This window comes from Micromesistius poutassou, assembly GCF_964030765.1.
Source record: "Micromesistius poutassou genome assembly, contig: SCAFFOLD_1479, whole genome shotgun sequence".
Lineage (NCBI taxonomy): Eukaryota > Metazoa > Chordata > Actinopteri > Gadiformes > Gadidae > Micromesistius > Micromesistius poutassou.
In genome coordinates this window covers 1-11,007 of record NW_028178870.1, presented here as the reverse complement: position 1 = coordinate 11,007, position 11,007 = coordinate 1, and the positions used below count along the sequence as shown (strand labels likewise).

General features: G+C 52.1%; 1 pseudogene across 1 annotated transcript; it reads left to right on the top strand.

Annotated features, from left to right (window-relative positions):
- The first annotated feature begins 4,416 nt into the window (after positions 1-4,416).
- On the top strand, positions 4,417-10,603 carry LOC311373306 (serine/threonine-protein kinase N2-like; annotated as a pseudogene). The gene is made up of 7 exons (XR_014684264.1): positions 4,417-4,653; positions 6,456-6,756; positions 7,350-7,495; positions 7,840-7,960; positions 8,413-8,558; positions 9,911-10,124; positions 10,409-10,603. The product of XR_014684264.1 is annotated as a serine/threonine-protein kinase N2-like (transcript).
- Positions 10,604-11,007: the final 404 nt, after the last annotated feature.

Sequence of the window (11,007 nt, the reverse complement as noted above, 5' to 3'; positions counted from 1 at the left end):
CACACACACACACACACACACGACACAATCCATGCTCATGGAGCGTGGTGCCACTAAATGCTCGCTGAAAGAGTTTACAGTAGTGGCTTAAACAGGGACAACTGGCGCTGTAACCTTCAACAGAAACAGGATTTAGCCACAATCTGAGTGTTTGGAAACTTTCCATCTGAATACGTGGGATTGGGTTGGATTAACGAGGCTCAACAGAGCTCAGTCGGATGGGGCTGAAAGGTGATTTCTGTGAACTTTGTCACGAACAGCAGAGGCAAAACCTCTCGATCGAAGCTGATTATGCAATCAGCACAATGTTCCTGCATATTTTCTGTGTTTAAATCCTCCAAAGGAATACATTCATGTGCATGCATTTAGTGGACCCCTTTTATCCAGTGCTCAGTGTGTTTGAGACCCCAGTGGGATTCAAACCCCTAACCCTGGCAGTGTCAATGCCTTGCTCTACCAGCTTGAAAAGACCTCCACCGTTCACCCCTGCGGTTGCTTAGGGACCCACAGGAAGTCCCTTCTGTTCCTACTTCCTGTAGGAGCCACCACCGGGTACATCCCCTTCAGTCTGTGATCAGGGGGAGGGTCAGTGGAGCGGTCAGATGTTCACTGAGAGGTTCTCCATCGGCTGCGATCCGCCTGCGGCTCTGCCTGTTGAGGTCTTCAACTCATTCACTGGGAGTGTCTTTATCAGCGTCTGCTGAATGTGTGTCAGGGAGCACAGGGCTGTCCTGGGATCAGCTTCTCAGCCCCAGTGCCCGCCTGTCAGCTGGTTGGCATGGCGACGGGGGTACTACAAGCTCGTAGTATTCTGAACATCCCAGTGGACAGGAACCTAGCGTGCTGCTTTACACACTGTGTGCGTGCTGTCATGAAACATTTGTGTTTATTATTTATGGAATATACTTATACAGAGTACAGCCTCTCTCCTGCCTTCTCTACGTATCTCTCCGAGGGGGGTGTGTGTGTGTGTGTGTGTGTGTGTGTGTGTGTCACACACACACACACACACACACACAGAGTGTAGGAATGGGTGTAGTGTTGAGCCCCACCCCCCCCCCGTCCTCTCTGGACAGCCTGGGGATCACCCTTTCATTTAGAGTCACCCTCTCTGTCCCTCTCTCTCTCTGCCTGACTGTCCCTCACTTTCTCCGTCTCTTTTGCACACACACACACGCACGCACGTACGCACGCACGCACGCACGCACGCACGCACGCACGCACGCACGCACGCACGCACGCACGCACGCACGCACGCACGCACGCACGCACGCACACACACATACAAATACATGCATATACACACACACAGGCATGCACACACACCTCCCCCTCGCTGACCGCTGTCTAATCCCCTCTCCTCCATATTAAAACATATTTTCATCACCAATTACTTCCTGGAATTACCAAGCCCCTCCTACTGGCTCTGGTCTGCCACAGCCAATCAGCAGCTGGCTCCTCTGGCTGCTGCTGGCGCAGTCTGACGGGTGAGTCATAAAGACCAGGGGGGGGTGGTGACGACCAGAACAGACACAAACCCGACCGTTGATGGCCCAAAGGTTCTATATATAGCACCCCCCCCATGAGCGGGCGCGTACCGCTCATGGGGGGGGTGCTATATACCTCACTCCATCTCACTCACCAGGTGGAGTAGAGACAGACAGGTGGATTGCTCTCGCCACAAGTGCATTTGTTCATAGAGGTGTGTGTGTGTGTGTGTGTGTGTGTGTGTGTGTGTGTGTGTGTGTGTGTGTGTGTGTGTGTGTGTGTGTGTGTGTGTGTGTGTGTGTGTGTGTGTGTGTGTGTGTGTGTGTGTGTGTGTGTGTGTGTGCGTATGTACATCTAGTTGTTCTATATCTTCACCTTCTGCCTCGACTTATTCTCCTTCTCACTTCACTCCAGGACCAAAGTCTTCCTCTGCGTGGAAGCGGCCTTTTATTGACTCTGCCAGAGCTCAGAGTTAAATGAGATGCAAAACTAAGAACAGGTAAATCGTTTGTATACAATACAAATCATACGTAAAATAGAGTGTTAAAGTACCCGGACTAAGGCGGTAATATTACAGAGACGATACAGCATTTGTAATTAGGGCTGCCTCCTGTATTAAAAGTTGTATTAATTATAGGTAAAGCCCTATGGTTTCCCTCTCTCCCGCCCTCCTCCTCCCCCATTCCCTCCCCCTCTTCCTCCCCGTCCACCGTCCTTCTCTCCTATTTCCATCCTTCCTCCTCTTCCTGTCTTTCACAACACACTCCCTTTATTCTTCCTGTTTCTCATTCAGTTCTCTTAGAGTTCTCTTACTGTCCCGCTCTCTCTCTCACGCTCTCTATCTGTCTCACTCTCTAGCTCTCTTACTGTCTCTGTCTCTCATTCCTTCTCCCCTCTCATTATATCTGTACCACTCTCTCTTGTCGCTTTTCCACCGACAGTATCAGCTCGACTCGACTGAACTCGCCTCGACTCGGTTTGGTTCCAGGCACGTTGCGTTTCCATCTAAAAAAGTACCTCTTCAATGTGGGCGAGTCGTAGAAAAAACCTCTCCACCATGGGCGGGTCGTCATTAGGTTTTAATCACGGGAGACGCGATTCCCGGGAAATCTGAATCTGATCAAGACTATTTCCTGATTCCCGGGAAAGGTTATGATGGGAAATAAAATAAAAATAAAAAGCGCAATGACTGCGCGTCTATTGTTGTCATACCGTAACGTTGATGGAGGCGAAACTCGAGCCCTGGGAAAGGAACGACACTAAAACAAAACAGTGAAACTCTGATCCTCGGGAGCGGTCCGTGGACTCCAGCCACGCCGGACACACACAACCACGCACAGCCTAACTCTAGCCCGGGAAAGGAGCGACACACATGGCGAAACACTGATCAGTGTCCCCTCGGGAGCGGTTCGTGGACTCCAACCACGCCGGACACAACTTAACTTTGAGTGATTATTCCCATTTACAGCTGCTGGCCAATCAGTTGCCAGCAGCCTGTTTACGTCACACAAAAGTACCTACTCTGCTCGCTTGGAACCTCGACGGAGGTAGTACTAAAAAAAGTACCCAGTAGTAGGTACCGGGTACTTTTTTTGCCAATGGAAACGCAAAAAAGGCAGGTCGAGTCGAGCTGGTACTGTCGGTGGAAAAGCGGCATCTGTCTCTGTTTCTCAGTCTCACCCTCTGTCTCTATCACCCTAGTGTCTCACTGTCCTCACTGTTACATTACAATGGCTTGTCTCTCTCTGTTTCTCTCTGTCTCTCTCTGTCACTCCCTGTCTCTCTGTTTCTCCATGTCTGGTTGAACTCAGGGACATGACTCAGAGTCTGAGTCTCAGACTCTGAGGTCCTCTGTATTCCCCAGACATGACAGAGTCCTGAACCAGACAGACCTCTTCAGACCGGACCAAACCATGTCCTCTTCAGACCGGACCAAACCATGTCCTCTTCAGACCGGACCAAACCATGTCCTCTTCAGACCAGACCAAACCATGTCCTCTTCAGACCAGACCAAACCATGTCCTCTTCAGACCGGACCAAACCATGTCCTCTTCAGACCGGACCAAACCATGTCCTCTTCAGACCGGACCAAACCATGTCCTCTTCAGACCGGACCAAACCATGTCCTCTTCGGACTGGACCAAACCATGTCCTCTTCAGACAGGACCAAACCATGTCCTCTTCAGACCGGACAAAACCATGTCCTCTTCAGACCGGACCAAACCATGTCTTCTTCAGACCGTACCAAACCATGTCCTCTTCAGACCGGACCAAACCATGTCCTCTTCAGACCGGACCAGACCATGTCCTCTTCAGACCGGACCAAACCATGTCCTCTTCAGACCGAACCAAACCGTGTCATGGTAGTGTAGGATGTCAGCTGGTTGGGTGGTCCATGCCTCTGTGGGGGAGCAGGTGGGGGGGGGTGTGAGAGACTTCATCTATGACTTCCTTCACACAGCTTCTGGCTTCTGTTTGATGGCAGTCGAGCAGACCTTTCTCTACGTGCTACCTAGCTGTTCATTCATGTCATCACATGGGAATCATTTATGCAAAACAAAATGAAGACTTCTGATTGCACAATCTCAGTGATCAAACGTACACTCAGACACACACAAACATAAACAGAAGTAGCACACACGCATGCATGTGATGCGAGTGTGTCACAACATTCTGGAAGTGAACTTTTTTACTTGTTCAACACCCACGTGAGCGTGCGTTCGCGTGTGCGTGTGCGTGTGTGTGTGTGTGTGTGTGTGTGTGTGTGTGTGAGCATCAGTGTGTGTGTGTGTGCTGCATATGGGTGAGCGCGCTCGCTCTCTCACTTCCTGGCATTGGACAGAAAAGGAAGTAAGGGGCTGGGCTCCTCCCCTCGGCTCTCTCTTCCTCTCCTCCACCTCCTTCTGTCTCTCCGGCTCAACGCTTGACTCCTGGTCGGGACATCCTGGGTCAGAGCTCTGAAGCGGTCCGGTGTGTGTGTGAGCGTGTCAGTGTGTGTAAGGTTTGTGAGTGAGAGTGTGTGTGTGGGGTCGTGTGGGTTAGGGAGCGCTCGGTGTAGGGCCGGCCATGGCCAGTGAGGAGGTGCTAGAGGGGAGGTGCGCGGCGCCGCTGGACTCCTTCGTGGTTCCTGCGGAGGACACCAGCGAGGCGGAGCCGGACCCCTCGGTAGGAACCCCCCCCCCCCCCCCCCCGCGGTGGGGCCGTCAGGACCCCCGCCACTCACACGGCCTTCTGCGCTTTTGTTCTATCGTCGCTACTGCTGTTAATCTGTTCTCTCGCTCTCGCTCTCTCTCTCTCTCTGCCTCTTTTACTTCCTGTTACAGACAGTTGGTTTCTTCACATTGACTTTCGTCTCACCGACCATTACTGAACACTGCTGTATGTTCTACACACACACACACACACACACACACACACACACACACACACACACACACACACACACACACACACACACACACACACACACACACACACACACACGACCACCCCAGTATCCTCTATTGTTGTCTAACAGCAGGGATTGCGTGGCATTGTGTGCGTGCTATTGTGTTGTACTGTATTGTATAGGAGTGCGTCATAGCAGACAAGCGCCCGGTGTGTGTCTGAATGCCCAGGGCGACCTCTGACCCGATGATGTAACCGCCACCACCACTGTCCCTCACAAATCTGCTCCATCAGCTGAATAGGAGCGCTCTATCAAATGTCACATCATGCTTCTCTCTCTCTCTCTCTCTCTCTCTCTCTCTCTCTCTCTCTCTCTCTCTCTCTCTCTCTCTCTCTCTCTCTCTCTGAAACCCAATACATATATAGAGCTCTCTCTCTTTCGTATCAATATCTTGCTTTTTGGTTCTTTAATAAAACAAAGAATCTATGTGTAATTTGCTTCATATTCTGCATAATTAATAAATAATGGGGAGTGGTCGATCTTCTCTCTGGTTCCTAAAATAACTTGAAAGTAAAAAGTAAAGGTCAGCAGCAGCCAACCTTCCTCCAACACTGTGTGTGTGTGTGTGTGTGTGTGTGTGTGTGTGTGTCTCAACCTGTGTGTGTTTATGCTCACTGCATGCTAACTACCCTGACACAGAGCTAACTGTGTGCTAACAGCAGGCTAACTACCCTGACACAGAGCTAACTGTGTGCTAACAGCAGGCTAACTACCCTGACACAGAGCTAACTGTGTGCTAACAGCAGGCTCACTAAGCTCAGTGTGGATGTGTGTGTGTGTTGTGTGAGCTTACCTGCTCATTAATTCTGCTCATAAACACAAACAACATCAGCCTGCTCCGTCCAGCTGACCTTGTTATGCTGTTCAGTGAAATGGACGCCATTTTCAGCCTGTTGTGACTGTTGTGTTATGTTGTCTCCTGCAGTAGTGCACAGCATTCCACATATACAGCAGTTATGTCTGGTTACTGTATGTCTGGTTCTGGTATGTTCTGTTTCTGTATGTTCCGTTCCTGTATGTCTCGTTCTATATGTGTGGTTCCTGTATGTGTGGTTCTATATGTCTGGTTCCTGTATTCCTGGTTCCTTGCTTGGGGATGTTTTGGTCCTATAGCTACAAGCTTAATGTTTCGACTGTGCTGACTGACTGATTGGATGGATTGTCGGCTGCTTGGCCGACTGGGAGGCTGACTGCCTGGCTGCTGCTTCATTGTTTTCCGCTATCAATGGCCTTGTCTGTCTGGACATGTGTGCGGGTCTGTGTAGTGTAGTGTGTGTAGTGTAGTGTGTGTAGTATGACGTGTGTAGTATGATCCATCGAGTTGGACTGGGATGTTTGATGACTCCATTTGTGCTGCCTGAGGCTGCAGGGCCTCAGTGCGCCTCCAAACATACAAGTTAAACCTGTATGTTATGTATATATGATGCATCAGGCATCATTTATACTAATTGCGGACCTCCCAAGACCCCCCTGGTCCTCTCCTGGTCCCGACTTACTGTGCTGTTTCCCCCCACCCCAGAGCGACCCGGCCGGGCTGTCCGTGCTGCAGCAGCTCGGCCTGGACCAGAATTCTGACTTCTCGGACTCGGGCGTACAGCAGCGTCTGGACGAGCACCGCGAGCAGATCCGCCGCGACATCCGCAAGGAGCTGAAGATCAAGGAGGGCGTTGAGAACCTGCGGCGGGCCACCACGGACAAGAGGAATGTGCAACAGGTGGCCTCACAGCTCCGCAGCTCCAACGCGCAGCTGGACGCACTGCACGCCCAGCTGCAGGAGCTGGACGCACACATCGTGGTCAGGGGCCACCACCACGACCACGGTGAGGGCGCCGTGGCAACGGGGTGGGGGATGAGGGATGTGGGGAAGGGAGGGGTGGTGGGATGGATGATGGGAGGGTTGGGGGGTCTGGGGGATCTGAGATGGAGGGATGTGGGGGGTGAGGGTGATGTTAATGCTGACTGGCATCTCCAGATCCACTTGTGTGAGCCCATGGGTGTCACCACACCACTGTCTCAGTGTTGTGTGGCAGTGGCTCAGGAGGTAGAGCGGGATGAGCGCTTACCGCAAGGTTGCTAGTTCGATCCCCGGCTCCTCCTGGCTCAGTCTTGACGTGTCACTGAGCAAGAGGCCTCACACTGACTGCACCCGACGAGCGGGCTGTCACCTTGCATGGCTGACACCGCCGTCGCTGTGTGAATGTGTGAATGAATTGGTGAATGTGAGGCAGTATTGTAAAGCGCTTTGAGTGGCGACTGGTTAGAAAAGCGCTGTGTAAATGCAGTCCGTTTACCATTTGACACCCTCCTCACCCTCAGGGTGCTGCGCTCAGGGCCTGAGTGTGGTTAAGGATCAGGGTCCTTCTTTACTTTTAAAGTCATCTGACCCAGCACCTGTCCTCTCCCTGGTCCTCAGACGGGCCGGGTAGCTCGGGGTCGGCCCCGCGGCGGACGGCCGGTCAGAGTCGCATCGTGGCGTTGGAGCGGCAGCTCAACATCGAGCTGAAGGTCAAACAGGGGGCGGAGAACATGATCCCCATCTACGCCAACGGAGCCACCAAGGTACCACTCACGCACACACGCACGCATGCACACACACGATCCCCATCTACGCCAACGGCGCCACCAAGGTACCACTCACGCACACATGTACACATGCACACACACGATCCCCATCGAGGCCAATGGAGCAACCAAGGTAGTGCCCAGACACGCTGATGGGGTTCATACGGTGGACGGAAAACACACACACACACACACACACACACACACACACACACACACACACACACACACACACACACACACACACACACACACACACACACACACACACACACACACCGTATCTACGGTGTAGTGTTCAGTGACAGTATCAGTAGCCTGGTGTCTATGGGTTCCTGCAGGACAAGAAGATGCTGCAGGCCGCCCAGCAGATGCTGCAGGACAGTAAGACCAAGATCGACATCATCCGCATGCAGATCCGCAAGAGCATGCAGGCCAGCGAGCAGTCGGAGGAGAACCACGGTAACGGTATGAGATTGTACATTATTTTATTATTTGCTATTTGGAACCGCTGCGGCCCCAACATATTTGCGGAGGTAATGAAGCCCTAACTCCCCCAGAGGATAATCTGAAAATCTGGGATTTGCTGCCGATTGGGAACAGGGTCATCTGGCACAAACTGGTAGTGTTCACCCAGTGGACCATGTGACTTCGGGCAGGTAGACCAGGTGATCACCTGATCATGTGACCCGTGATCCCCTGACCATGTGACCCGTGATCCCCTGACCATGTGACCCGTGATCCCCTGACCATGTGACCCGTGATCCCCTGACCATGTGACCCGTGATCACCTGACCATGTGACCTGTGATCACCTGACCATATGACCTGTGATCACCTGACCTATGATCCCCTGACCATGTGACCTGTGATCACCTGACCTGTGACCTGTGACCGATAATCTGTAATCACCAGGTAAGCCGGACCTGTGCGGGGTGGAGCTGCGGGTGGAGGAGTTGTGGCACCACTACCGGGTGGAGCATGCCATGGCGGAGGGCGCAAAGAATATGCTCCGCCTCCTGGGCGCGGCCAAGGTCCAGGACAAGAAGGCCCTCGCTGAGGTAGAGGACGTCACATGACCCGTAGACAGACACACACACACACACACACACACACACACACACACACACACACACACACACACACACACACACACACACACACACACACACACACACACACATATTAAGTAAATTTCAATCAGACAATTTGACCGAAGAGATCATTTTGAAAAAAAAAAACCTGCTTAGCGGAGAAAGTTGCCATCACCACCGATGCTTGGACTACGGAGTCATACATGACCGTGGCCGTTCACTTTTTCACTAACTGGGTTGTGCAGAGTGCGATCCTGTAGACCCGCTCAATGCCAGAGAGGCACAGCAGAATACATGGCTAACGTCCTGCAATTCCGTTGCAAAGATTAATATCCTAATTTAAAAAATCAGCCGACGCCAACACATTTTGCCTATTGTAAATTGACATGATTGTAAATGTTCACAACTGTGCTCTATGCTCTGTGATATTTTGTTTATCAGCATCAAATGCATTATTGGTGTGCTTCTGAGTGCAACCTTTGCAATATGACGGGCAGGCCGCTGTCTTAAAGGAAAGCGTAGACCGTTTGAGCTCCGCAACTGCTGGAGCCGCGGGGTCGTTAACATCCCTAATTTCCACCCTCTCCATCAATCAACATATTTTTAGGCTTCAGTAAACTATGCTATTGCTTTTCTAAATAAATAAACAGTTAAAGTTAGGTGCGGCGTGATACGGGACTCTCCAAACTAATTGGACGTCATAGCAGTTATGTATATGCCCATTATACAACAGTTAGGAACCAATCAGATTGCTTGATTTAAACCACCCGTTTTATAATAATACATATTAGAATATATTCGAATATTAATAAACAAACGAACTTCAAATATGATTTTTGGGCAAAAGTCAAAGCCCTAATACACATACACACACAACCAGTACAGATACACATACACACACAACCAGTACACACACACACACGCACACACACACACACAACCAGTACAGACACACACGCATCACCAGTACAGATTGATCCCTGGTCACTATGACAACAGATGCTTTCATACCAGGCAGAAAGACGCATGTCGTGAATGAACAGGTAGGGCTTTCTCCTCTATTCACGTTCAACTCCTGGTCAAATGATCTGGAGGTACGCAGGTACTCACAGGAAACAGGAAACATGACAAAGGCCGCTGACTCGACCCTCACGTCGGCATCTGTCGACGTGACGTTCCTGGAAGTGGTCGTGTGAGGGCGGTCTGGTGGTCGTTACGACAGATTTACTCATGCCAGCTAGGACTGTAACTGGTCTGTTGCCCCGCCCCCTCGCCGCTCCCCCCCCCTCCCACCCCACCCCCCCCCCCCCCACTCACAGGCCCAGTGCGGTCTGAGCGGCTCCACCCAGCGCCTGGACCTCCTGCGCTCCGCCCTGGAGCAGCGGCTGTCCGGGCTGCCCAGGACCACCCCAAGGCCTGCCTCATCAAGGAGCAGCTGCTGCTCTCCTCCTCCCCCGCCTTCAGCTGTCGCCAACGGCGCCCCCTACGTCCACAACCAGTACAGCACCCTCAGCAAGCCCTCGCCCCTCACCGGTACATCCGGCACCACTCGCCTCTCTCTCTCTCTCTCTCTCTCTCTCTCTCTCTCTCTCTCTCTCTCTCTCTCTCTCTCTCTCTCTTCTCTCTCTCTCTCTCTCTCTCTCCCTCTCTCTCTCTCTCTCTCTCTCTCTCTCTCTCTCCTCTCTCTCTCTCTCTCGATCTTTAACTCTCTATTCTCTGTCTGTAACTCTCTTTAAATCTGTCCTACTAAATCTTTAAATCTCCCTCTACTCTGTCTCCACCCGTCCCCTACCCTGTCTCCGCCCTCGCCCCCCCAGGTACGCTGCAGGTGCGTCTGCTGGGCTGCGTGGGTCTGCTGGAGGTGGTCCCGGGGCGGAGCCGCACCACGCCCGTCGTGCTGCCCTCCTATTCGCTGGGAGACGGCCGCGCCTCCTTCAAGCTGAGCGGCCTCTACAGCCGCAGCGGCAGCAGCAGTAGCCTCAAGTCCCCCGGCAAGACCGACGAGCTCTCCAGTGAGTGGGCACGGGGGTGTGCACGAGGGAGTGCACAGGAGAGTGTGAGAGAGAGTGCATGAGGGCGTGCACAAGGGTGTGTTAGAGTCTGTGCGTGACAGTTTGTGCGTGACAGTTTGTGCGATTAAAGTTGCTTTCCCGGATTCCACCCTTAAGGTTACATGAAACTTCTGCATCGATAAGCGACTGCACACTCACAACCCACAGATTGGCAGTCTTGCATGCGTGTTCTACTCTCACTTTGATGCTTAGATTGCACTTAGGAAGCTTTTTGAATCAGTTTAACGTGTGTGTGTGTGTGTGTGTGTGTGTGTGTGTGTGTGTGTGTGTGTGTGTGTGTGTGTGTGTGTGTGTGTGTGTGTGTGTGTGTGTGTGTGTGTGTGTGTGTGTGTGTGTGTGTGTGT